The sequence below is a fragment of the Pteropus medius genome, unplaced genomic scaffold (genome assembly GCF_902729225.1).
Source record: "Pteropus medius unplaced genomic scaffold, Ma_sr-lr_union100, whole genome shotgun sequence".
In the NCBI taxonomy this organism is placed as follows: domain Eukaryota; kingdom Metazoa; phylum Chordata; class Mammalia; order Chiroptera; family Pteropodidae; genus Pteropus; species Pteropus medius.
Window position 1 is genome coordinate 4,216,279 of NW_024342474.1, and position 27,540 is coordinate 4,243,818.

The window sequence follows — 27,540 nt, forward strand, 5'->3', positions numbered from 1 at the left end:
AACTGCAATTCAATAAATAATTGCTTAATGAATAACTAAATATATTGTGTTCTTACTATAATACTATGTATCATCCACTCTTCTAGCTTGATAAAGGATGCAAAAATAAGATCGTTCTTTCCTTCAAGTTTTTAGAAAATCTAACGGTCTTATAGCCCATTTATTTCCATATTAAAACTACAAACTCCCTCCCTCAGCTTTCCAACACTCCTCATCTTCATTACTATGCTTTATTTTTTCTTAGTACCTCTCACCTTCTAATATATCATAAGATTTACTTTATCATGTCTAGTGAGAATAGGAATTTTTGTCACTTTTGTTGAATGATGAGTCCTAGTTACTTAAACAGCTTTTATCACATAGTAAGCATTTAGCAAATATTTGTTTGATGAAGCAATGAATGAATTTCCAAAAATAATTAATTACAAAATGTCTTATACATAAATGTTATCTCTCACAACATTGACTTTCACCTTAGTTAACTACATAATACACTTATCGTTGTACTCTCAATAGACATGATCCCTTCCCTCCCCCACCACTCCCAACCGCTGGAACACTTGCCAGTGTCTGGAGTTATTTACAGTTTTCACAATATAGGGTGGGGAATGGTATTGGTATCTGGTATAGAGTACAGTGATGTTGCTAAATAAACATCCTCAATGTATAGGCAGCTGCCCACAACCAAGAATTATGGGGTCCGAAATGTCAGTAGTCCAGAGGATAAGATATTCTGAACTATAGTCTCTATTCTGTGCCCCTGCATTTCTTTCCATTGACCTGTGTTACTTTCTCTCTCAAGCTCTTAAGTTGTGCCCCCTGTTCTCTCACTTTTTTGCATCTTAAGCTTGCCATTGTGCCCATGAGATTTGATTAGTGCTACTGATAAATTTTTTAAAAGTTGTTGTTTTTCAATTTACTAAATGAGATGCCTTATTTCATTTTCTCTCTCTTGTAGAGCCCAGAACGTGGAGATATCCCAACTTTATCTGTGACCAGGCCGTTTGAAATTAGCATGGTTACCTAACCTCTTTTCGATTTAATTTATTAATTTAAAATCAATGTTACTTTAATAATATTTCAATAGCTTCCATTTATTTTAGGGACCAGAAACCAGAGACTTAGCCCAAAGACATATATCTTCAAAGTTTGATACCTGATGTAACTGCTCAGAGCACTGAATTTTAGGCTCCGCCTGATTTCAAACAGCATAAGTTTCCCTTTCAACTGGCTTACCAGGAAGTGTATAGTCACTCTATACACTTTGGGCATAATTCCCCAAGGACTCCTATTATTTCATATTTGAAATGTTAGTTGAGAATTATTCATATTATGTGAAATAAAATATACTTGAGTACTAAATAATGTTAAAATGGAGCCAAATAAAATAACATGCATCTCCCAGGACAGAATTGTTTAGGATATCGTATTCATTATAGTATTTTCAGTGCCTAGTATCACATACTAGGTGTTCAGTAAGTATTTGGGGAGAGGGTAAACAAAGGCATAGTATTAATGACTAATCTTTCTTTACTAGTATACATGTAAAAATCTCTCTCTTCAAGATAAATTTTATTCCTACTTTTCTAATAAATTAGTAGAAAATAATTGGATCAATTTTCTGAGAGATTCTGAGACTGCCTAGAGGCTTACTGGGGGGGAAATGGTGGAGTAATTATCAATGTCTGGCATGAGGTATAGGAATGGCAAGTGACAATACAAGTGATATGCATTTAGCACCCCTGTCTAACCCTTTTTCACAATAACTAGGGATCTCTCTCTCTCTCAATATTAAATAGGGTCCTCATTCTCTTATGCCATATTGCATTTATGACAACCACTGCATTTTATAGCAGTTGATAACAGTGTACATAAGACTTGTCACTTTCTTGAATCAAAGCAGTCTCAGCTTCCATTTCTATATCTGCAAAATGAGCCAGGCTGAGTCCACCTTGGGATTGTGTGTGTGTGTGTGTGCAGACATGCATACGGGCACGCACATGTGTATGGGTTGAAGTAAGATGTACATGGGGGAAAGGGGAGGTTCTTGAGGCCCTTAAAACAAATAGATACTTAATCATTGTTGCTGAGCATTAATGTATACATTTGGACCCCCACCCCTCCAAAAAAAAGGAAAATGTTTTTTGTGAGGATACCTGAAAAGGAGTTTGGCGAAAAGTGGGAAATTAAGAAGCCATGACCCAGGTGAGTACTAGACTTATCAGGGGGTTTACTTTGTGAATTATATATATTTCTAACCACAATGCTGTACACCTGAAACTAATATAAAGTAATGTTGAATGTCAATGTAATTGAACAATGAAAATTAATTTTTAAAAAGGCATGGCTTTTAGTTTTTAAAGTGCTATGAATGAAGTGGGGTATACATGTTTTCCATTGTTGTATAACAAATTACCACAAAATTAGAAGCTTAAACAATATCCATTAATTATTCCACAGTTTCTGTAGGTCAGAAGTTTAAGCACAGCTTGAATGAGTTCTCTGCTCAGGTCTCATAAGGTGGAGATCAAAGTGTTGGCCAGGTCTGGGGTCTCACCTGAAACTTGGAATCTCCTTCTGAGCTCACATTGTTCTTTCCAAAATTAAGTTCCTTGCAGCTCTAGGACTCATGGAGGCTTGTAGGCTAGCAGGAAAATCTGACTTCTAGAATTTCTTAAATGGCTTATCTGATTAGATCAGGTCCACTCAGGATAATCTTTCTCAAAATTAACTAATTTGAGACTTTAATTACCTCTGCAAAAATCCCCTCACCTTTGCCGTATAACAACCTAATCATGGGAGTAACTTCTGTCCCATTCACAGGTCTTACCCACTTTCAAGGGGAGGGATTACACAGGACATGCACATCAAGGGACAGGTATCCTTGGAGTCATCTTAGAATTCTGCCAACCATAAGTCCAGCAAGAGGAGAAATTAGGGAGCTGATTTCACACTCATTATTTCTTTTGTTTCTAAGAGACAGAGGAAAACAGTACTGGGAGAGAACTGTTATAACTATAGTTGTTGTAAGCTATCAAAATGTAGTTTTTAAATATAGATTTGACTACTTTTTTACATATAAGCTAGTTACACTGGTTCAATTTTAGGCATTAAATTATAGATTATGTTAATATGATTTCTGTGGCTTTAGTGATATCTCCTCTGATTAGTCACCAAAACAAATGCACAAAAACAACCAACCAACCAACACTGAGCGATGATGAAATGGTGGAGATTTGCTCCCCTCTGTGGTGGACATGCTCTGTCTGCTAAAGCCTACTTCTCTGAGATACCACAGTCTGTAGAATTTTGTAAGATTCTCGATATGTTTTTAATAAAAGAAAATAACTTGAAACCTAAGAACTACAAGAAAAGTGTTCTATTACAAAGAATTGTACTATATAGTTTACTGTACCCTATTAGTAAATGTCCCCCTGGCAACCACTTTGAGAAAAAGTGATATTTTCACTTTCAGTTTCACCAGTATTTTATGTTAAACTGTCTTATGCCTCCTTGCATTTAGGATTAACCTCACTTCTGAGTTGTTATGTAACATGATGGAGATAATCACTACTTCTATCTGGCCTGTACGTAGAAATAGAAAGTATAACTCTGATCTATTCTCATAAAATAAAACCTTTCTATTCTTCTTTCCCCCATTTTCCTCCCTTTCACTGGAGAATACTCTTCAGAAAACACATTCACTTAAAAGTACCTGAAATGGGAGTTGCCTTATTAGCAAAATTATGACAGACAACAAACAGAATTAAATATCGAAGTTATCAACAAAAACTATACATGACTGCTGTTAATAAAAGGGCTGCAAACTGCAGACACTTCTGCCGATGGTCTGCTTTCCTGTGATGGAATTCTAAAACTAATCACTAGGATTTTCCTTTACACAGACCATCAGATTCACAGGGGATTCTGACAAGCTAGAATTGTTTTTTTTTTTTAGGGCGGGGGAGGGGGGTGCTAAGGGGAGAGAGCATACTTCAGAATAAGAGTTTGGATAGTCTAAAATATATAAGAATCATTTTCCTAATGCAAGAATTGCATTTCCCACAGTTACCTTGCTTGGAAGAAACACTAAAGCTCCAATTAATCCAGAAATGATCCATTGCATTTACATATGATTTCATGATTTTCACAGTGCTATCAATATGTCACTTAAGCCTCACTACAACTGTGTTCAGTCTAATAATAAAAGAGAATAAGAAAGAGTAGGACTCCATTCCATACATAAGAAAGGTAAAACCAAAAAAGAAAGCAAGTAACTTTCCCATAATATAGATAGTGACAAAGTGACATTTAATTATATTTCCATACATAGAATGGCCTGATATTTATTCCCTATTGTGCAAAAGAGAAAAGACAATTAATTAAAGGGAAACCAAGAGATGCATAAGACAATAGGAAGGGCATGAACATTGATGCTTGGAAAACCTATACATAATTCTAGGATTTGTCTCTTTGAAAAAGATCTGGATTTTTCCAACACTAAAGTGAATCAATCGTCCCTTGTGCTTCTGATGAATCTAATGTTTATTGAGTCACAGGTCTACTGTGTCTATATGCAGATAACAGTCACTTATATTTTAAAAACTTAATGACTGACTTCCACCCCCAACCAAGAAGTAATAATAGGGATTTAACATCTTTGACCATAAACGATAAGAACATCATAAGGAACAACAATTTTCGGACATTGAACAATAGTAGTGCCACACTAAAAGAAAGGCAACAACCTAAATAAAGGCTACAAAATATTAGTTAATTGTCTGGAAACTGAGAGGGGGAATCCATACCGAACTCAATGATTTTGCTGAGTTGAGCAGACTCAGAGTTTAAAGAAGTCAAAGTGGCTGGACTTAGCAGAGAAGAATACTGCCCATTCATCCTCAGTGCTTGAGATGACAGTGGCATAATTATCTGTTTTCAAATTGTGGGAGTGGGAGCAAATATTCTGTGTAACACTTTTTCATGAAACACAAATTACAGATTATTTCAATACATGACATACTCTCATGGACATATCCACATTTGGATCAAAGAAGGAGACACTCTTTGGTGGGAAAGTAGGCAAAAAATAACCCATTTGGCTTTTACTTATAAAATTAATTTTACAAACTTAAAAATAAAATCAAAGACTTAGATTTAAAAAATGGTATTCTGTGAATAAAAATAAGTGTGACTTACATTACATTTTATTTTAATAAGTTTTACTATTTTCAAGACTATGTATAATAACCAGTGAAGTGACTAGGGGTGGACGATTTAAGGATAAACGTTAAAAAATGCCCTGTTATCCAGGATTACAATATGTAGAATTGATTGGTTTTTTAAGCCATAACAAATAATATCATTGTAGCTTTCACCTATATTGTCTATTTGATGGCTTTGAGTTAGTCAGTGTAACTATTGTCTATTTAAGGCAATTAATTTAACATCATTCTTACCTATGTGTAAAGTAGACATTATTTTTCATTCAGAAACATTTATTGAACATTTGCTCTGTGCTAAGCACTGTTTACAGTGAAAGAACATGAACAAAAGTCCTACCCTCATAGACCTTGTGTTTTATGGGAAGAGACAGGTTTAGAATAAGTGCTAAGGAGAATATAATTAAAGCTGAGATGGTGAATATGAAGTCTTGGGTTGAAAGAAGGGAAGGCAATTTTAAATAGGGTGGTCACTTGAAAAAAGTAACTTCAGACAGTAGCATGGCAAGGAAATTAGTGTGTTTAGAGTAGACAAGGGAGAGAGAGAAGTAAGAGAAGAGTTCAAAGAAGTAATGAGCAAGATCATGTGGTGCCTTGTAGGTCAAAGTAAAATGCTTTGGGTTTTATTCTTAAATGAATTTGAAAGATTGGGAAGATTTTGAGGCAAGAAATATAATCAAATTTATATTTTAATTTAATCATTTAATCATGTAAGCTGCCGGATTGAGTATAGATTGGAGGAGGGAAAAGATACAAATTGGAAGCGCTGTTAGGAGGTTATTGCCATAATCTAGGTAAGAGTAATGGAAGCTTGGTCAAGGAATGCTGTAGTGGTTGGATTCTTGGATATATTTTCAAGTTAGAGCTGAGAGCATTATGTGACATATTATAAATGGGGTTGAAATAGAGAGCCCAGCTTGTTGCAGGTTTCTGACCTGAACATCTAGAAGAATGGAGCTGACAGCTAAGACAGGCAAGATTGCAGAGAAGCAGGCTTGATGGACATTATCAGTTCAGCTTGGATTTGTTAGGTTTGAGATGCCAGTTGGACATCCCAGGAGAGATTTCATTAAATCATGTGTTGATAATTAATCTTTGCTCTCTCTTGTTTACAATTTACCTGCCGATAAAACTTAGAAGGAAAGAGAAGTACCCTAGCATCACAAGTGAAAAGCCCAACCATATTATATAATCATCGCCTCTATTAATGATACCTTAATATGGTCTATGGTAGTAATAAGATCGGGTACAGATTAACCAAATTTCTGGTGATTATTGTTCATTCACTCTTCTTCCACTCAAGAGAGTGTACTGATGTGTAAAATTTGATGACTGTGAATATAGTTTGAAATAGTGAAGACAAATCAGTAACAAATTTCAGTACTTTACCCATTATTGGAAAAACACTCCAATTACCACAAGTTAAGAACTGAAAAAGATAAAGCGAATTCAATCACTGTTACTTTAAAATTGCAAGCTTTTTCAGAAATTTTAGTAGGGAAAAAAATACTTCAGTTTTAACCTTTAATCATAGACCCTTTACTTCCTAAGACCTATTTATAAATAAATGGAAGCTGGGATCAGAATCATAACTGAATAGCAGATAGACATATTTATTCTCAGAATCATTCTTTCATGAACGTCTTGTGAAAGAGGCTGTGTGACCCTCTCATTCCATAGGTTAAATTCTCTCCCAAGAGTCATCTGTGTCCTTCATGTAAACTTTCTTATAAATCTCTGTATCATGACTTAGTGAATTATTCTAAAACATGTCCATCATAGCTCAGGTTTAGGCTGACAGTATGAATTTATAGCACACATGGATGTATATAAAGGGTCATGGTTTTAGAATAATGATGGTTTTATTATTTGATCCTGCCTCACACCAAAACTCAGTTGACTGAAAGAAATAATGCAAAGGCATCCTAAATGATGCCAACTGTCTGTACTAATCTACAAAGGTTACTCACTGAAGCTTTCGAAGACTTCTGCATCACAAAAGTAACTATTAATTATTATGTTACTAGGATATTTGTAATCACTTCAGAATTAACCTTTATATCCTCAGGAGGTTTGTATTTATAAGAGTCACTTGCTGTCTCACAGAGAAACTAATTAGTCAACAAATGATAAGTACAGAAAGAACACAAATTAGTTCTTTGTTTACTGCTACATGGTTGTACCATATAATTTGTATTATAATTAAAATGTTTTACATTGTAAACAAAACATTTAATTCAGGGATAGATAATAACAACAGTTTCAAATTTTCCAAGATACATATTGGAAATCTGTAGTGAGAAATTCACTGCAGTTTACTGTTTAGGCAACTCACAATGCAAGAAAGAAAAGGTGGAAAAATAACTGCAATATAACCATTATCAAAAGACCTTCCTCTCTTCCATTGTCAGTTTTTAAATTTCTGAGAGATCCTCTCTTTATAAAACCTAGCAAATATTTTTGAATAGAGAAAACAATAATATTTAGACATGGGGAATGGGTTATTTTTTAATGTAGCAAAACATTTTTCTATGACATCTCATAAAAAGTAGTGTTTCTAATGAAGAAAAAGAAATCTTGACTGTCAATTACCCGTACAGTTACGAGTACCACTAAGCCATGTCATTAACCTTCTTCTCCTTTAATAAAGAATTGAAAAGAAGCAACAATTTTGGGGTTAAAATTTTAGTTATCTTTATTCTATATAAATGAAGGCCTTGATTGTGGCTGCTTATTTTGTTTTATTAACAAAATGCTGTTTATAGTGCTAAATAACCAAAACATGCAAAAATGTGGGTCTTAATTTTTTTTACTATGGTGATGATAGATTTAAATTGTCTTCTATGTATTCAAATTTTATCCCTTCATTTAAATAACTTTTTATTTTATTTCCAATGATTGTAATTTGTTCTATATATTTTCTTTTCTATTCTATAACTGAACATTTTTCTTTCATTTTATAATAGTTTTTCCTGGACAATGCTTGGCAAATTTATTTTTAAAAGTCACTTTCAGGTTGCTCTTTTTTTTTCTTTTTTTTTTAAATTTAACTGGTCAAATCCTCTTGACTTTTAATGTTGGTGTTATCATTCTGAGTATTAATTTTCTTCATGGATTTCAAAATACGACTTCATAGGTTGATTTGAGGAACGAGTTTATTGCTTTGTTTTTCTCTGCAGTATTCGTCCTTTGTTGTCTAGCAATTCTGAAATTTTCTCTACCTAACACCTCCAGTGGCCCAGATCCTGACTATTGAGCTGCTACCTCTGTTTCCTCCCATCCCTCAAGCAGAGGGATTTAAATACCTATAATCCCAATGATAGTTACAAGGTGGTTTTTTTTTTTCCTTTTTTGCAAACAATGAAATTTCAGTCAGCCCTTGCTTCCTATCCATGAGACTTGCTTCTGTTTCCCTACCTACATTGAGCACTCCTACTAGCATTTTCTGTGAGCAGGAGGAAAATTCCTTGGCTTTAGCCCTATTCATCACATTGTATTTTGATCCCATTAAAGAGATGCTTATCTATAATTAACATGTCTTCTAAGGTTTTCAGACTCTATTCTTCTGAGGTGACAAGAAATGTTGCATGATTTCAAAGAAAAAAAAGCATGCAGAGACTGTTAGTTTTGCTTTCTATTCTTCATTCTCACCCATATTATTTATTATTGGACATTCCTTTATATCCTGTCAGTAAATTACCAAACTTCATTTCCACTGTGGTTTAGCAAAGTGAAAGTTTTTGACATAAGAATAGCAAAGTGGTTAAAGTCATTGACTCTGACAGTAGAATCTTAAGGTCAAATCTTACCACTTTAGCAAATCATTTATCTTTTAAGAATTTCCAAACTATCATATAAAGATAATTGTATTACTGCAAAATAATAATAATTGAGAAGAATAAATGAACACTGCTTGAATCATAGTAAGTATCCACTAAATATTATTTTCATTATTTATATAGTTACAACCAGTTCTTTACCTTATGAACCATCTTCTACTTCAAATTATGAACGTTAGCTAGAAAAAGTTGAAAATGTCACCTTCAACTTCAAATTCTTCAGTTTATACTCAAGCTTTTAAATTTACTGAAAATATATTTACAATTTCTTTGATTATCAGTGTTCATCCATCACGTGTCAGAAGAACGGTTAGGAGTTGGAAGTTTTGATGTTTCGTGTGACATTCTCCAACTACTTTTTGGATGTAACCTCCTAAAAGAACAAGCAACTCTGAGTTGCCATGTACAACACACTCTTCACCACTGAGTCAGCAAGCACTACGTTTTTGTTTTATAGAATGAAAAATGGAAGTCTGTATACCCATAAGGAAAATTCTCCCTATAATTCTTGGAATATGAGCTATTTGCTACTATAGTCGTAAAAGCTCAGATATTGGAGAAAGACGGTTTTGTTTTCCCTTACTGACTTTATCACTTACTGTGTGACTTTTAATACATTATTTAATATATTTGGCTCTCAGTTTTTCATCTCTGTAAGAGGAAATTTACATTTCCTCTTTTTAAAACAGGTTTATTTTTAAATTCCAGTGGGTAACCATCTTAACAGTTGTCTAACCTCAATAGTATAACTTTTTAAAAATATTCATTATCATCTTTATCCTCCACCTTAAAGTCATAAAACCATAAAATCTGTAACAGACAAATAGTTAGCTGATCCAGCCTCCATTTCCAACCTCCTTCCTTTGTGTCTGACTTTTGTTAGAGACTAGGAAAGCAAAAGCTTAACTTTCTAACTTCTCAGGTAACTAGGAGTAGCCATGTAACACAGTTCTGGCTAATGAAATACATGTAGAAGTCTGCCTATACCTTTTCCCTTTCTTTCTTCTACCTGTTTGAAATATGGATGTGGTGCCTGGAGATAAATAGCCATCTTACTGTCACCAGACTAATATGCTGAAGAGGGTGGGATTGAGAGAAAGGAAAAAAAAGCTTGGTTTCCTAAGAGCACTGAGTTTCTGTACCATATCTTTATTACCTCTTTCTAGAAGTATTTTTATATGAGAAAAAAAAAGTCATTATTTGATTTAAGACACTTGACTGTTTTTCTGATATTTGCTACTAAATGCATTACTGTCTAACTTATATTCAATTTTTAGGTCTGAGTAAATGAGAAATTAGGGAAGCAATGTTGAAATAAGAAATTTAAAAATCTGTGGTCATTCAGAAAGTAGTTATAATTTTGAATGCTTGTATTTTCTTAATATAACCTATTTTCTCATGTTTTTGTTTCTTTCCCCATATTATTTAAATTAAAATTTTATTTAAAATGATATACGTATTAATCAAAAAGCACAGAAATACGTACAATGCAAAGATAGCAATTCTCTGTATTGTGTTACAAAGTAATTTATACTAATTGTACAAAGTAGCTATTTAGCTACTCAGACGAAATCCCTTTCTACTTTTTTTTGCTTATTTTTCTGGTACTTTCTTCTATAGTTCTACAAAATATACTTACAATATTTATTGATTTATAAAGTTTAGACATATCTTAACTTTCCATTGTTTTAGATGATTATATAGCCTACATTCAAATCCATATCCCTCTCTATCCTTTTAATATTGTTGTATCATTCATTTTATTGAAATTATTAAACAGCCTTTAAACTATCATGAACAAAATGATGATGTATGCTTGCACTTTTTCGTTTATGCAGGTTTCCCTCTCCGAAATTTTTGCCTTGAAGTTTTACAAAATGTTCTTAATGGTGAGTGCATGACATTCATTTTACTGAACTCTTAATGGGTCCACTAATTTAGATGACTGACATGCTTCAGTTTTGAGAACTTTTCTGTTATATTTGTTAACTACTTTTGTTCTATTTTCTCTGTTCTTCTGATATGGTATCTCATAGTCTTATAGTCTGGTTTGTTTTTTTGTTTTTTTTTTATCATTTTTCTCTCTCATAGTTGCTTTGTATTCTATTTTCTAGATTTCTTTGATTTTCATCTAATTTTTCTGTTGGATTTATTTTTCATTTTAGTGATCATATTTTAAATTTCCAAGAGCTCTTTCTTATCATTTAAATAGCATTGTATTGTTTTCTATGTATGCAGTTATTTCATATACCTCAATGGCGTATGAGAATTGGATTTTCTTAAACATTTGTAGGGTAGAAAGAATGGAAGTTTTCTTTCTGTGAGAGAACAATATTTCTTCCAAGTTTGCATTTTACTAGTGTTTATTTTACTCTATCCATTGCTCATTTTTAAGAGTTTACTCAAATGTCTGCTAATCATTGATTTACCCATTATATTTAATAATGAAATAGATTAAAAATATTTATTTTATGTACTTATTTGTTTGTTTTTTTTTGTTATTTGTATTACTTAATGTAACGTCTGGGAAAGGAAGGTAGGTCTATATCAAGTGTGTTTGTGAAAAGAGCTTGCTTTTTCACTGGGGAAATTTCAGCTGCCAGTTTTTCCAGAAACTCTGAAGAGTAGCTACCAGGATGCTGGTCTTTTATTTGAGGGTTGAGGATGTGGATCTTAGAAGTTAACTATTTTTTATAGAGACTTTTCACTTCCTTCTTTATTTTGACCTCCATATGTTAAATTCTGCCTTCAGTCTCTGCTTGGCATCAAATTATCAGAGTGAGGCTGCAGATATTTGAATCTTGTAACTCTGTAAATAGGGTTAAGGGAGAGAAAACATTGATTCCACCAAATATTGACTTCCAACCAATCTACATGTTAAATTATTTAAGTTGTCCCTATGCAATCTCTCTTTTTAAATTTTCAATTACAGTTGACATTCAGTAATATTTTATAGTAGTTTCAAGTGTACAACATAGTGGTTAGACATTTTTATAATTTACGAAGTGATCCCCCCATTAGTCTAATACCCAGCTGGCACTATACATAATTATTAAAATATTATTGCCTATATTGCCCATACAGTACTTTACATCTCCATGACTATTTTGTAACTGCCAATTTTTACCTTTTTCATACAACCCACCAATCTACTATCTTTTTTAAGCAGCATCTTTGAGATTAGAACATCTCTGTGATTCAGTGAGTCTAATCAGCTTTCTTCTCATTTGTATCAATGTGAGAATACTCTGTTCTATTCCTTCTCTGTACATATGCATTTATTTGCACAAAAGTTTATAAAGTTTCTTACCTACAAGTCTCCCATTTTTATCTTTGTGTATTTCCTTTTTCATGGATATATTTTAGTGAACACTGAGAAAACTAAGAGACAGACATATGTGGTCAATCTATATATACAGTAAATGATATATTTTAGATGGTATATCATATATTTATACAGTATAACAAAGCTAAGATTAGCTGAGGGCATATGAAAAATAGCAATTAGAATGGTTTCTGAAATGCTTATATGTCTATGAATATGGATTTGAGAGTGGTCTCTCAAAAGAGCCAGTCAGTTGGCAAAAGAAAAGCAGAACAATAAGTAAATATTTGGAAAATATTGCCAATTAGAAAGACTTAAAGTAATTGGGCGCATTTAGCCTAGAGGCGATAAGTTGGCAGTGAGAGATGATTTAATGCTCAGATATGGTGACTAGTTCTCCTCCTGTCTTCCATCTACAAGCAAGCAAAATGTGGTGCTTGCCTCAAAAAAAATTTAAGAATCTTCCCAATGCCAACATACCTATTTAGTAAGTTGTGGAATTTCTTTCACATAGACTGTGATAATCTACACAAGTATTACAAATTCAATATTATATGAAAGAATATATGAATGTAATGCAAAAGTCCAGATTCAAACAAGACAATTACATAATAACAAATAAAGCAGTCCACAATTTTGCATGTAGATGCCACTCATTGCATTAGTTTCCTGTGTCTGCCACAAGAAATTATTACAAACTTGGTAGCTTAAGTAATAGAAATTTATTCTTTCAATGTTCTGGAGACCAAAGTCCAAAATCAAGCTGTCAGCAGGGCTGTTTCCTCTGATTCTAGGGCGGAATCTCTTCTTTGCCCTCTTCCAGCTTCTGGCGGCCACCAGTCTTCCTTGAATTACAGGTATATCACCCCAATCTCTGCCTCCATTAACACAATGCCCCCTCCTCTTCTCCCTGTCTCCTGTAATGTCTGGTTCAAATTTAATTCCATCTTTCTCTTCTAAGGACATTTTTCACAGGATTTAGGGCCCACTTGGATAATCCAGGTGATCTCATCTCAAGATCTTTAATTTACAGTGGTAAAGGTCCTTTTTCCTAACAGTCACATGTCCCAGAGATTAGGACATGGACATTCTTTTTGGGAGCCACCATTCAACCCACTAAGACCATATATGTTGGAACCATGTCCTGACATTGATTTCAGTTATCATGAAACTGTGCTAAGCGAGAACTACCTGTAATTTATACTAATTATCTGGGTTTTCTAGATGAAGGGTTAAAACCTGGAAACATTTCCCAAATCATCCAGTTTAGCTTAGTATGACAAAAGAGAACATCACAGATGTGAAGAACCATGGTATAATATTTTAAGTGCCAGTGCTCTACCAACAGAAATTTGAGGACAAGGCTAAAACAATGGACAACAGGGCTTCTATGACTATCCATAAAGTAGAGCCAGATGACTCAAGATGATACCAAACTTCCACAAAAATTACTATAATTAGTCATTAGTCCATCTTCATGTAGTCATAAAATATCTGAAATATGCAATGTAACATCATTGTGGGTATGTATGTTTTTAAAGGGTTGAATTCATATAGGAAAGTAATTATTCATTTCTTTTATATTTAAATATATTGTAGAAGTAAAATTTATGCTGTTACTGGTTTTAAATTAATACTGATTTTATTACTCTTGTTAGTTTACAAATGTTCAAGGGAAAGGAATATCAAACTATTGGTAATTAACAATAAAATACAAAATAATTTAGTATGTTCTCAACACAAATATGTAAGAGTATTTAAAGCAAACAAAATGAATGTAATCTTTATGCGAATAATCTAAGTATCAATAGGAAAAGTGAATATTATAGTAATGACATTAAATGGCTAGAATCAAATCACCAAGATATAAGAATTCTGTATTTGTTATATAATTAGCACTCTTAAAATGTGTGTTAATTATGTAGTTTTAATTTTGATTTGATGAAGCAAAAAAAGGATACAATAAAGAGAAGGTGTTACTCGATTGGAGCCATTGACCCCAATGTTCTGGTCAAATATTTTCAGGAATTAATCTAATATCAACATTTCAATGGTAAGAAAATAGTTCTGTGGGTAGATCTATATTTCAAGTGAAAATGTTATTTATTCTAAGTTAAGAAGAAAAGATATATTGATTTAGGTAAATGCATTAATATTAAAATGAGTTTGAATCTTGAATTATTACTTATTAACTCTGTGACCATGTATAAGTTCTTTAATTTCTCTGTACCTGTTTTCTAATTTGTGATAGAGATAATAATGCTACTTTCATTAGTTATTGTTAAGATTAAATGAGTGACTTTTAACTTTATGCTTAAAGTACTAAGACCAGTAAGACTTTAGCTATAATGATGATTATTTTAAAAAGAATCTGCTGGTAGAATCCTCATCAAATCTTTTAGAAGTATCTTCTTAAGTATATACCAGCCAAAGGTATCAATTCAAATTCTTAGCTACCCAATTATAAGCGTTAGAGACTGGAAGTAAGCTAAAATACTCAATGGTTTTAACTAAGTTCATTTAAAAAAATATGTAATGCCTTCTTTGTGGCAGTTATTGAGCTGGAAAGTAATTGAATTACAAAGATGAGTAAATATTAGTTTCAACCTTCAAAACTTTACAGATTAGTTAGGAAGATAGGTAATTATACAATAACTCGATACAGTATTACAAGTGCTGCTACAGAGAAAGGGTCCAGAATAATAAAGGGGGGGTTATTTTTTGCTTTGCAAGTTTTGCAGTTCTGTGATAAAATGGATTTACTGGCACTTCCTCAGCTGGACTTTAAAGTCTAAGATTGATAAGGATAACGTATGAGATAGAGTGTGTCCATAGATCTGGGAGTAATTGAAAGCAAAGGGCATGCATAATGGGATGAGGATAAATAAGGAAGTCACATTTGCTGGGAGCTTTATACACCAGGATGAAAAGTATATTTTCTTCAGTGACAAGGGGAAATTGTTCATGAATATCTTTTTTTTTTTTTCATTTTGATCGGTGAAAATGGCATATTGAAGCTATATTTTAGAAAGAATGATTTAATTTGTAGCCTAGTATGAATTAAAATAGAGAAAGAGTGAAAGTAAGAAATCAATTACAAGTCTACTTGTATATAAATATCAGTCTACACAAGAGATAATGAGAGCCTAAGCAATGTATTTGGGAATGTGAGTGGCATATATAAACAACACTATGGAATTCAGTTCATCAAGACTTACTGGTTGCCTGTAGAGGAGAAAAGAGAAGTCAAAGAAATCCCTGGGTAATGAGATCCAATAAAGAGGAATGAAATCTTGTGAAATAAAGGATGATGCTAGGTGAGAATAGAGTCACAGAAACAAAGACAGATATTTTCATAAAGGAGAGGTTGCCCATCACTAACAAGTACCAGTATGAATTTCAGAAGAATGAAGTCTGAGAAAAGGTTATTACATTTGGATGGTTACTGAGAACTTTCAAGAAAATTTTTATTTTAGGATTTGGAAGTAAAAGTTAGATAACTTATCTAACTTATCAGGCTTAATAATTCAATGGATAGTAAAGAAATGACATACACACACACATACAAACATATGCACACAGCACACAACATATATATGTTGTATCAATGATGAGAAAACAAGAAAAACAGATTCATGAACAACAAGGAAAAAAATTAAAGAAGAGTGATGAGCCTTGGAAAGTGTACAGTCTGGTTTTGAAAGTGGGGAGAGAGAGAAAAAGAAGAAGAATAAAGAGAGAGAAAAAGGCATAGCGCAAATATTTGGTTCAAGGGACTGAAAGTGATACAGTATGATTAGAGTGCAGAAATAGATGGACAGGGAGTTTTAGCAAGTTTTTATAAGCCATATTAAAGATTTTAGTCTTTTTTCAAAAAGTAATTGGATATTAAGCAACTCACTTCAGCAAGAGTTGTCATAACTACATTGCATTTTGGGATCACTCTGGCTGCAGGGTAGAGAAGAGTTTATATAGAAGCCAGGGCAAATAAAGAAAGATCGCTTAGTAAGGGATTGCAATAGACTAGAATATAAAGCTGATTTAATAAATGGTTGGAAAAAGGAGAAGTTGATAAATGTATAAGATATTTTGGAGATTCAGTTGACTGACAGGGCTTAGTGATGGATGGCATGGCAGTAGAGGTGAATAAGTTGTCAAGGATATCTTTTTGAGCACAGTTAAATGAATGATGACATCACGTATGCAGGTAGGAACTCAGGAAGGACATCATATTTTGGAGCAAGTGAACTTAAAGTGCTTTGTCTTTGAGATATCACATTTGGTATTCCTTCCAGATTTCATAATGGAAATGTCATTAGCAAATGAATATACTGTTTTAGAGTCCAGTGAGGGGTCTAGGTCTAAGCTATGAGGGTTCTAATAGCTGGACAAAGAATAAAATTGCAAAGTTGTGGTCAACAGAGTAGCAAGAAATCCAGGACATTGAATGTCATGAAGACAATGGGAAGAAAGTTTGCTATTGTTAGATTTTGTTTTTGTTTTTTCAGAGAGTGATGGTAATCAAAAATGCCTAACCTTTCTGAGAGTTCAGATAAATTGAGAAGTTAAAAAAATGCCATATGGCTTTGGGGATATGGAGGTTATTTGATAATTTTACACACAATTATTTAGCAGAATGGGAAAGTGGAAAACAGATTAAAGTGGATTGGGGTGAGAGTGGGAGTGAAGAAATAAATACGGAAAAAATAAAAAACTTGTTGAAGAAGTTTATCTTAAGAAGAAGAGGCAGGGTGGGAATTCTTCTAGTGATTATGAAGTAACTGGAACTAAATTTACCTTCCTGACATAAATAACTAGAACACCAGACAAACCATATGGATCAACTCTTTTCAGACATTGGTCTGAAGAGAAGGTGGCATTGTGGCCCAAGAAAGAATGAGGTGTGCCCTAAATTTGCCCTGCTTTTCTGTCTAGAGATAACTTTGGCAAGAAGAAATATCCTGATACATTCATGGAATTCTGACAAATGAAGAGATAGAGATGAACATTCAGTAAGAGATGGTGGTGAAATCTGCAGAACAAATTCACAGAAGGAAACTATACAAGGAAAGAGCTCAAGAAATCTTAACTCTGCTGTTGAATTATAAGCCACAAATACATAAGTGATATATTAGATGATGCAGCATAATTTATGACTCATAATTTGTATTAAATAATTTTGTATTAAATGTTATGAGTGAACTGGAGAGACAAGGAGATTTGTGTTTTTTCAATGTAAACAGATTCCAAAGACTTGTGACATTATAACACCATTTTGTCACCTTTTACTCATGATGGGAGATAGGAAATTAGTCAGCAGTGGCACAGCTGAAAATAAAGAAAATGAAGAAATGATGCCTGGGCCGGAAAAGAAAGACATGGTCTTTGTGCCAGTGAAAGACCTTTACATGCCCTGATTACAAAACTGAAATACATAAGAATTTCTCCTCTAACTATTATTCTAAATATCCATTGATTAATCCTACATCTAATATGGACCCATTAATTTTGTAACATATTTTTAAATCTTCTTGTTTATATAGACGGTGGCCACAAAAAATACTTTCTTGGGGTGCTGCATGTTCTATGGGCAGCTGTTTTTAAAAAATGGCTACTCTAAAACTGTCCTAACAGTTTTACAACAAACTTCAAATTGATTGATTTCATCTGCAAGTAACTGTTGCCTAGCAAAAACAAAGTCCAGTAATCTTTAAAGAATAACAAAATCTGGTATTCTACAATATAAACAATACTCAGAATCAAATAAAAAACTCATAAAATGTGTGAAAAAAAATGACCTATAATAGGACAAATATCAGCTTACACACACAGACACAAAAATAACAGAGGTGTTAAAATTAACAGAGAACTATTTTTTTCTAGCTTTATTGAGACATATGATATATGTAATTTTAAAGTGTACATGGAGAAAAGAAAGCCTCTTCAATAAATGGTGCTGGAAAAATCAGAAAAGCCACATGCAAAAGAATGAAACTAGACTGCTATCTGTCACCATATACCAAAATTAACTCAGTGTGGACCAAAGACATAAATATAAGCCCTGAAACAATAAATTGCCTAGGGAAAAAACAAAACAAAACAAAACAAAAAACAAGTACTCATGGACCTTGAATTTAAAAAGGATTTTATGAATTTGACCTCAAAGGCATGGGAGGTAAAAGCAAAAATAAATGAATGGGACTACATCAAAGTAAAAAGCTTCTGCACAGCAAAGGAAACCATCAACAAAACAAAGAGGCAAACAACCGAATAGGAGAAGATATTTGCAAGCAATGCTTCTGAAAAAGGTCTGATATCCAAAATACAGTAAGTACTCATACGCCTCAGCAACAACAACAACAAAAACAATCCAATTAAGAAATGGACAGAGGACCTGAACAGGCACTTCTCCCAAGAAGACATACAAACAGCCAACGGACACTAGCTGTTAGGGAAATGCAAATCAGAACCACAATGAGATACCATCTCACACCTGGTAGAATGATTGTTATCAAGAAGACTAGTAATAACAAGTGTTGGTGAGGTTGTGGGGAAAAATGAACCTTCATATACACTGCTGGTGGGAATGTAAACTGGTACAGCCACTATGGAGAACAATATGGAGGTTCCTCAAAGAATTAAGAACAGAACTACTGTATGACCCAGCAATCCCTCTTCTGGATATCTACCCCCAAAATTTGAAAACATCTGTAATATGCACCTTGATGTTCATTACAGCATTATTCACAGTAGCCAATGGAAACAACTAAAGTGCCTTTTGATACATGATTAGATAAAGAAGATGTGGTACATATGTACAATGGAATATTATTCAGCTATCAGAAAAGATGAAATACTGCCATTTGCGACAACATAGATGGATCTTAAGATTATCGTGTTAAGCAAAATAAATCAGACAGAAAAAGTTGAGAATCACATGATTTCACTCACATGTGGGATATGAAACTGAAAGCAACAAACAAGACAACAAGCAAAAAACTCATGGACGCAGACAGTGGTTTAGTGATTACCAAAGGGAAAAGGAGTTGGGGGAGGTAGAAAGGGTAAAGAGAGTCAAATATATGGTGACGGAAGGAAATATATGATGAACATACAATGCAGTATACGGATGATGTATTATTGAATTATACACTTGAAACCTATATAATTTTATTAACCAATGTCGCCTAAATAAATAAAGATGTATAATGTGATAATTGGATACACGTATATATTGTAAAATGATTACCACAATAAGTTTAGTTAACACTTCCATTCCCTCACATAAGTACAATTGTGTGTATGTGGTGATAACATTTAATATCTATTTTCTTAACAACTTCAAGTATATAATACAAAATTAATTATAGTCGCCATGTTGTACATTACATCCCCAGATCTTATTGATATTATAGCTGGGAGTTTGTACCCTTTGACCAACATCTCTCCATTTCCCCTCCCCCCCATCCCCCACCCCATCCCTAGTCCCTGTCAACCACCAACCATTTCAGTCTGTTTCACTGAGTTCAGCTTCTTTAGATTTCACATATGGATAAGATCATAGAGTATTTGTCTTTCTCTGTCTGACTTATTTCACTTAGCATAATGAACTCATATCCATCCATGTTGTCACAAATGGCAAGGTTTCCTTCTTTTTTATGGCTAATAATATTGCATTGTATATGCATTAGTATACCCTATATCCTTCATCCATTCATTCTTTGAGGGACTCTTACATGATTTTCACGTCTTATCTATTGTTAATGATGCTGCAATGAACATGGGGGCACAGACATCTTATTGAGATAGTTTTCATTTTCTTTGGAGATATATATACGTGTGTGTGTGTATATATATGTGTGTGTGTGTATATATATGTGTGTGTGTATAGATAGATATAAATATAGATATAGATATACCTATAAGTGAGATTGATAGATCATATGACAGTTCCGTTTTAAAATTTTTGAGGAACCTGCATAGTTTTCCATAATGGCTGCACCAATATACATTCCCACCAATAGAGCACAAGAATTCTCTTTCCTCCACATCCTTGCCGACACTTATTTCTTGTTGTTGTTTTTTTTTTTTTCTGATAATAACCATCCTTAACAGGTGTGAGGTGATATCTCATTGTGGCTTTGATTTGCCTTTCCCTGATAATTAGTGAAGATTGGCACATTTTTTTGTACCTGTTGACCATTTGTGTGTCTTCTTTGGGAAAATGTCTATTCAGTTACTCTGCCCATTTTTTAATTGGATTATTTGAGGGGTTTTTTGTTTTTTATTTTGTTTTGTTTTGTTTTGCTATGAAGATGTACAAGTGTCTTTTACCTTTTGGATATTAACCCCTTTTCGAGTAGATAGTTTGCAGATGTGTTACCCCATTCCTTTTCATTTTGCTAATTGTTTCTTTTTTTGTGCTGAAGGTTTTTAGTTTGATTTCGTCCCACTTGCTTATTTTTGCTTTTGTTATTTACTCTGGTGTCATATCTGAAAACTCTTTGTCAGGGCCAATGTCAAGGAGCTTTTCCCCTATGTTTTCTTCTAGTAGTTTTATGGTTTCAGGTCTTATATTAAGTCTTTAATCCACTTTGAGTTAAGTTTTGTGAATGGTATAAGATGGGTGTCCAATTATATTATTCTGCATGTGGTTATCGAGTTTTCTCACACCATTTATTGAAGAGACTATCATTTCTCACTGCATCTTCTTGGTTCCTTTGTCAAATGTTAGTTGGCCATATGTGAGTAGATTTATTTCTGTGTGCTCAGTTATGTTCCAGTGATCAATGTGACTCTTTATGCCAATTCAATATTGTTTTTGATTAATATAGCCTTGTAATAAAGTTTGGAATCAGAAAATGTGATATCTCCAGCTTTGTTCTTCTTTCTCAGGATTGCTTTATACGGTGGAGTCTTTTGTGGTTCCATATAAATTTTAGGATTTTTCTTCTATGAATATAAAAAATACCATTGGAATTTTTAAAGGAGTTGCATTGAGTAGTATGGACATTTTAACAAGATCAATTCTTCCAATCCATAAATGTGGGATTTTTTTTATTTATTTGTGTCTTCAGTATTTTTCATCACTGTTTTGTAATTCTAAGTATATATATCTTTCACTTCCTAGGTTAAATTTATTCCTACTTTATTGTTTTCAATATTATTGTAAATAGGATTTTTAAAAATTTCTTTTTCAGATAGTTTGTTGTTAGTGTACAGAAACACAACTAATATTTTTATGTTGATTTTGTATCCTGCAACTTTACTGAATTCTTTTACTCTAGTAGTTTTTTCGATGGAATCTTTAGGATTTTCTATATATAAGATCATATCATCTGTAACCAGAGACAGTTTTACTTCAACTTTTTGATTTAGAAGTCTTGTATTTCTTTTTTCTTGTCTCATTGCTCTGGCTCAGACTTCTGGTACTATGTATGTGGAATAGGAGTGGTAAAAGTGGGCACCCTTGTCTTGTTCCTAATCTAAGCAGGGAAGCTTTCAATCTTCACCATTGAGTATGGTGTTTTCTGTGGATTTGTCACGTGTGACCTTTATTATATTCAGCTATGTTCCTTCTATACCCATTTTTTGAGAGTTTTTGTCATAAAAGAGTGTTGAATTTTGTCAAATGCTGTTGAAGCTTTCTGATTCTTCAGTTCAATCATTCTACATTCTACAGTTCTTCAACTCCAGGATTTCTGCTTGATTTTTTTTTTAATGGGTTCTATTTCTTTGGTGAACTTACTTGTTCGTGCATTGTTTTCCTAATTTCATTTAGTTATCTACCTATGTTTTCTTATAATTCACTGAATTTCTTTAAGAGGATTAATTTGAATTCTTTGTCAGACAGTTCATAGATCATTATTTCTTGGGATCAATCATTGGAATTTTTTTAGTTTCTTTGTTGGTGTCATGTTTCCTTGGTTATTCGTTACCCTGTGGCTTTATGTTAGTTTCTGTGCGTTTGAGGAAGTAGGTACCCTGTCCAGTCCTTACAAAGTAGCTTTAGCTGGCAAAGCCCTTTATCAGTTAGACCACCCAGAGATTCTGTATGGGCAAAATGGTGGTGTCTGCAGGTGGGCTTGCTGTTGGAGCCCTTGGGCAGCCTTGTCCTAGGATGGGTTAAAAGTTTGAGATGGTGGTATTCAGCCTGGTGCTGTGCCCCACCAGGACACTGGGTTCACAGCTTCCTCCCTGGAGCCTGGATTCCTGGGCATTGATTGGATAAGAATCACCCAGGGCCATGGGGACCAGCCAGTGCTGGAACTGACAGGAGCCTGCTTACCTTTACTAGAGCCTGCTGGGAGCTGCCTAGGGCCACAGAAATCAGCCAGGTACAGGAGTGAGCTGGGAGCATGGATTCATGGGAGTCTGCCAAGATCCTGGTGCCACAGGAGTGTGGCTCATGGGTGAGCTGGTAGCCTGGGCCACTAGAGCCACCTGAGGCCATGGGTAGCAGGCAGGTGCTGAAGTGAATTAGAGGCTTAATTTTATGAGTCTGGGGCCTAGGAATCTCTATGGAACCAGGAGAGTCACCTCTGACCACTTTGCCACCTGGGGCAGTGGAGTTGACCAGCATCTAGTGGGCCTGGAGCCTGTGTTCACAGAGGCACTCTGAGAACCTGTAGTCTGTGTAGCCACCTGGATCCATGCAAGCTGCCTGGGCCTCTGGAGCCTGCAGGCGCCAGAGCAGGAAACTGCCAGGAAAGGCAGGAGCTGTTTCAGGCTACTGGAGCAGGCAGGCACCAGATGAGACCAGGCCATAGAACTGAGGTCACCTGGGAAAGTCCAGTGTTATGGAAAGTACCTGGATCCATGTGAGATGCGTGAGGCCACAGTAGCCCTCAGGCATCAGCGCAAGCTGGGAGCTTGGGTTGGCCGGAGCCCACCTCCAGCATGGTACATGGGAGCTGCCTAAGAGTCGCTAGGGCTAGTAGATGTCAGAGTGTGCTGGGGGCCTGGATTCGAGGAGTCTTCCAGGGGCCTGCAGAGGATCTGGTGTTACGGATGCCACCTGGGGCCACTGGAATCAGTAGGTACCGGGTGAGGGGTTGAGAGGAGGGACTGGAGGCAGGGGAGTCTGGTATCATGGGAGTCTTCTAGGGTCGCTGGAGCCAACAGGTGCCAGGGTGAGACAGGGCCTGGTTTTCCAGGGAGCCCTGCACTGGAAGCTGCCTGAGGCCTTGCTTATTGCCTGAAGTCACTGGAGCATCTAGGCTCTGAGGTGGGGAAGGCCTGTGTTTATTGGAGCCTGCGGGGAGCCACTTAGAGCTGTGGGAGTCCACCTGGTGTTGGAATAGACAGCCTCTGACATCCATGGTAACATCAGGTGCTCACTTTACTCTTCCTCTCCCACAAGGAAGGTGTCTCTCCCCATGCTGGGCTGCCCAGATGTGGATAGGGCTACTGGGGGTATTGTGAATCTTTTTCCTACCCTCTTCAATGTGTCATTTTGTAATCCTGTACCTCACTTGGTTTCTGTAATCTTTCACTTGGAATCCTTGGCTCTTGTGAAGATATTTTCTTCACAGTTTGGGGGTTTCGGAGGAGAAATGGTAGAAATTCCTATGCTGCCATTTTACTGAAGTGCAGAATAAAACTATAAAATAGTTATTATTAATATGTGGAATTATACAAAGAAGAATATGGACATAATGAAGAGAAGTAAAAAAAAAACAAAATCAATGAAATAAAACTTCTAGAAATAGAAAATTCATGACTGAAATGAACAAGTCAGTGCAAGGTATAACTAGCAGACTAAATACTACAGAAAAAAAAAGAAAGATCAGTGAACTTAAAGATAATAGCAATAAAAACTATCCAAAATGAAGCTCAGAGAGGAAAATGAAAAAAAAAATTAAAAAGCTTCAATGACCTAAGTGACAGTATCAAGCATTCTAATTCCATTGAATTTTGTAACTACTTGCTATATCTTTATGTTTTCTATTATTTGAACTTAATGTTTCATGTTTCAAGCTTCATAATGGAGAAAATATAAAAGATCCAAGAATATAAAGCTTTTATTAAGTTACTGTTTTTCTCTTTCATTTTACCCCAAAGGCTACATTTCTTTAAATAAAATTTAAAATAAAAAAGATAACTAACTCCTTTATATTCTTCAATTCAGAATATGTGTTTACTAAACATTTTTTTAAATTTCTAGATACTTTTGCCATTTGTTTTCATATCAAGATTCATTGATTTTGTTTTAATATGCCTTACAACTAAATAGAAGAAATGCCAAATTATCTCAAAATTGAGTTTTTAGTTAAAATTCAGTATACAGTGTTGTCAATCTATTACAAGTTAAGCTAATACTACATTAAGCAATAAATATAATACAACAGTCTTTGAATGTAGGCTAATTAAATAAATGCCATTTGAAGGATTTTTTTGTAGAAGGCACCTATGCAAGATAGACTAGCAGTAACTCAATGGATCTAGCAGTAACTGTAGGGATCCCCTTCATAGTGGGCTTACAATGTGCTTATGAACACCTGCCAGGTTCAAATGTGAATTTGCATGGTGCTTTTTTATTATATATTTCTAAAACAATTTATATATATTCCTCACTTGTAAATTGTTACTGGGATGTGTAACAGTAATATAAGTATGATAACAGCTAATCTTTACTGAAAACTTACCATGTGCTTGGCCTCTACAAGGACTTCATATAAGCTTTTTTTCCCCTATAATCCTCACAAGAGCCTTATGAAGTAAGCAGTATTATTATACTTGATTTATAGAAGAGGACACTAAAGTTTAGAAGAACTAAGAAAGGTACCTTATTATATGAAGAATATATGAGAAACATTCAAGAAATAGTGGACAGCTTGTCTCATCTGAAATTAGTTAATATAGGACAATAACCGATGGAAAATAGGGGTAGATAAATAGTTTGAACAAAATAAAGTTTTTGAGAGCCAGAATAAGGTATTTGTAGAGAATGAAAAGAATGTTTAACAGTTCGATTTTGGAATCAGACCACAATTCTCATCTTATCACTTACTAGTTAAATGACGTTGGCCAAATTTGTCTGGGTGTAAAATAAAGATGTTACTAATACCTCATAGGATTGTTGTGAGGATTAAATGCAATGACAGAGACAGCAGATGGTGGAAACAATTAGCACATGATCAGTAACTTTCAGTTATTGACCATGATTCTATACATAAAGAATAATCATTGAAGTTTTTTGAGCAGGAGATAATGTTGCAAAAGTTTTTAAGACATCTCTCTGGTGTAACTACTAAATTAGAAAGGACACGAATTGGATATAGAAATACCTGTTAAGGAGCTAGGGCCTGATAATGGCAGTGATGGGAAGCAAGGGGGGGAAATAAAATGAGGACAGGGAAATGGACAGGGACAGGGACAAGGAAAGGAAAGTAAGAGACATTTATGAAACATCTGCAAGTCTTGGACAAGGTCTGATAAAGAGTTCAGGCCTCCAAATTTAAATAATTACCGAATTTTACCAATAGACTTTCATCTAGATGCATCAAATGTTTTAATTTCATCTGCAACATTCCTGCCAAATAGTTATAGAACATATAATAAACTCTGCTGACAGGAATAAGCTTTTAAAATAGATCATTACTTCCGCCAACTTTAACTGTATAAAAGCAAATGCCTCATTATATAGAACTGCAATATATCTATCTAGTATCTCCAATAATGTCCAGTTCTGTGCTATCCGACCCCATTTCCATACACAGAGTCCTTCAGATAACCTAGCACACCCACTAAATTTTCTACAAAGTTCCTCAGCCTGTTCAGTTGTTCATAGGCTGTGTTTTTTAATCTTCTCACTATCCTCGTTCTTCCTTGATGAGTTCTGGTCTGTCATGTTCTGTTTCAAAGAATGGAGCTCTGTATTTGGCCTCTCCAATTGAACAGAGTTCACAACTCAGTGTGGTATAGGGAAGCTAAACAGTTAAGTACAGATAATACTTAACAGAGGTGTGCTCCAAGTGCTAAAGATAGAGAAGTATCAACTCATTCTTCCTAGAGAATGACTTCTGTGAGTACAGAAGTCTTCACAACAGAGAAAGATTTGAACTTAGAAAATTAGGAGTTTCTGAGTAGAAAGTGAATGATGTTGGTCCATATCTTTCAATGTATGGAATTTGATGAAAAAGTACAGCAGGATAGAGAAAAACTATGACTCCCTGGTGGATGAATGAAATTTAGAGTTCTTGAAGAATAATGTTCATGAAGGATAAACAAGGCTGGAAAAGAAGATGAGAACAAACTGAATGCAAATACTGTTACAAAATAACATATCCATTACTTGAAATGATGTTTTATTATTACAGCTATTAAGATCACTAAAATTACTAATTTATTTTGTTTATACTTGTTTCTGCTATGAAGCTATGTTTTACTCAACCTGAATTTAAGCACTTAATTCATTAGATCCAACCCCCCAAGTCATCAGACTAGCATATTAAGTTTTTTTCTATGATGATTCTCTCATATCTTTTTCTTACCTTCCCATTATCCCATATTTCCCAATTTGTTCATCACTTTATGACATAAAGTACAGTGGCTAGAGCATAGGATTATGAGTTCTGGCTAATATCATACATCACATACAAAAATTAAAATGAACCATAGACTTAAATTTAAAATATAAACCACTAAAACTTCTAAAAGAAAATATAGGAGAAAATCCTGGTGACCTTGGGTTAGGTAATAGTTTTTTATAACAAAAAAGAAGAAAAAAAAAAAAGGTAAGTTGAATTTCATCAAATTGAAGAAATTTTGATTTTCTTTATTTTTTTAGAATTTTATTTTAAAATGACAGTTAATATACAGTATTATTAGTTTCATGTATATATCATAGTGGTTAGACAATCATATACCTTATGAAGTAGCCACCCTGATAAGTACCCATCTGACACCATACAATATTACAATATTGTTGACTATATTTCCTATGCTGTACTTTACATCTCTATGACTATTTTTATAACTAGCAATTCGTACTTCTTAATCCCTTTACATTTTTGCTCATCCTCCCAAACCTCCTCACATCTGGCGATGATCAACAACTTCTCTGTATATATGAGTTTCTTCGTGCTTCGTTTATTTTGTTTTTAGATTCCACATATAAGTCATATCATATGGTATTTATCTTTATTTGACT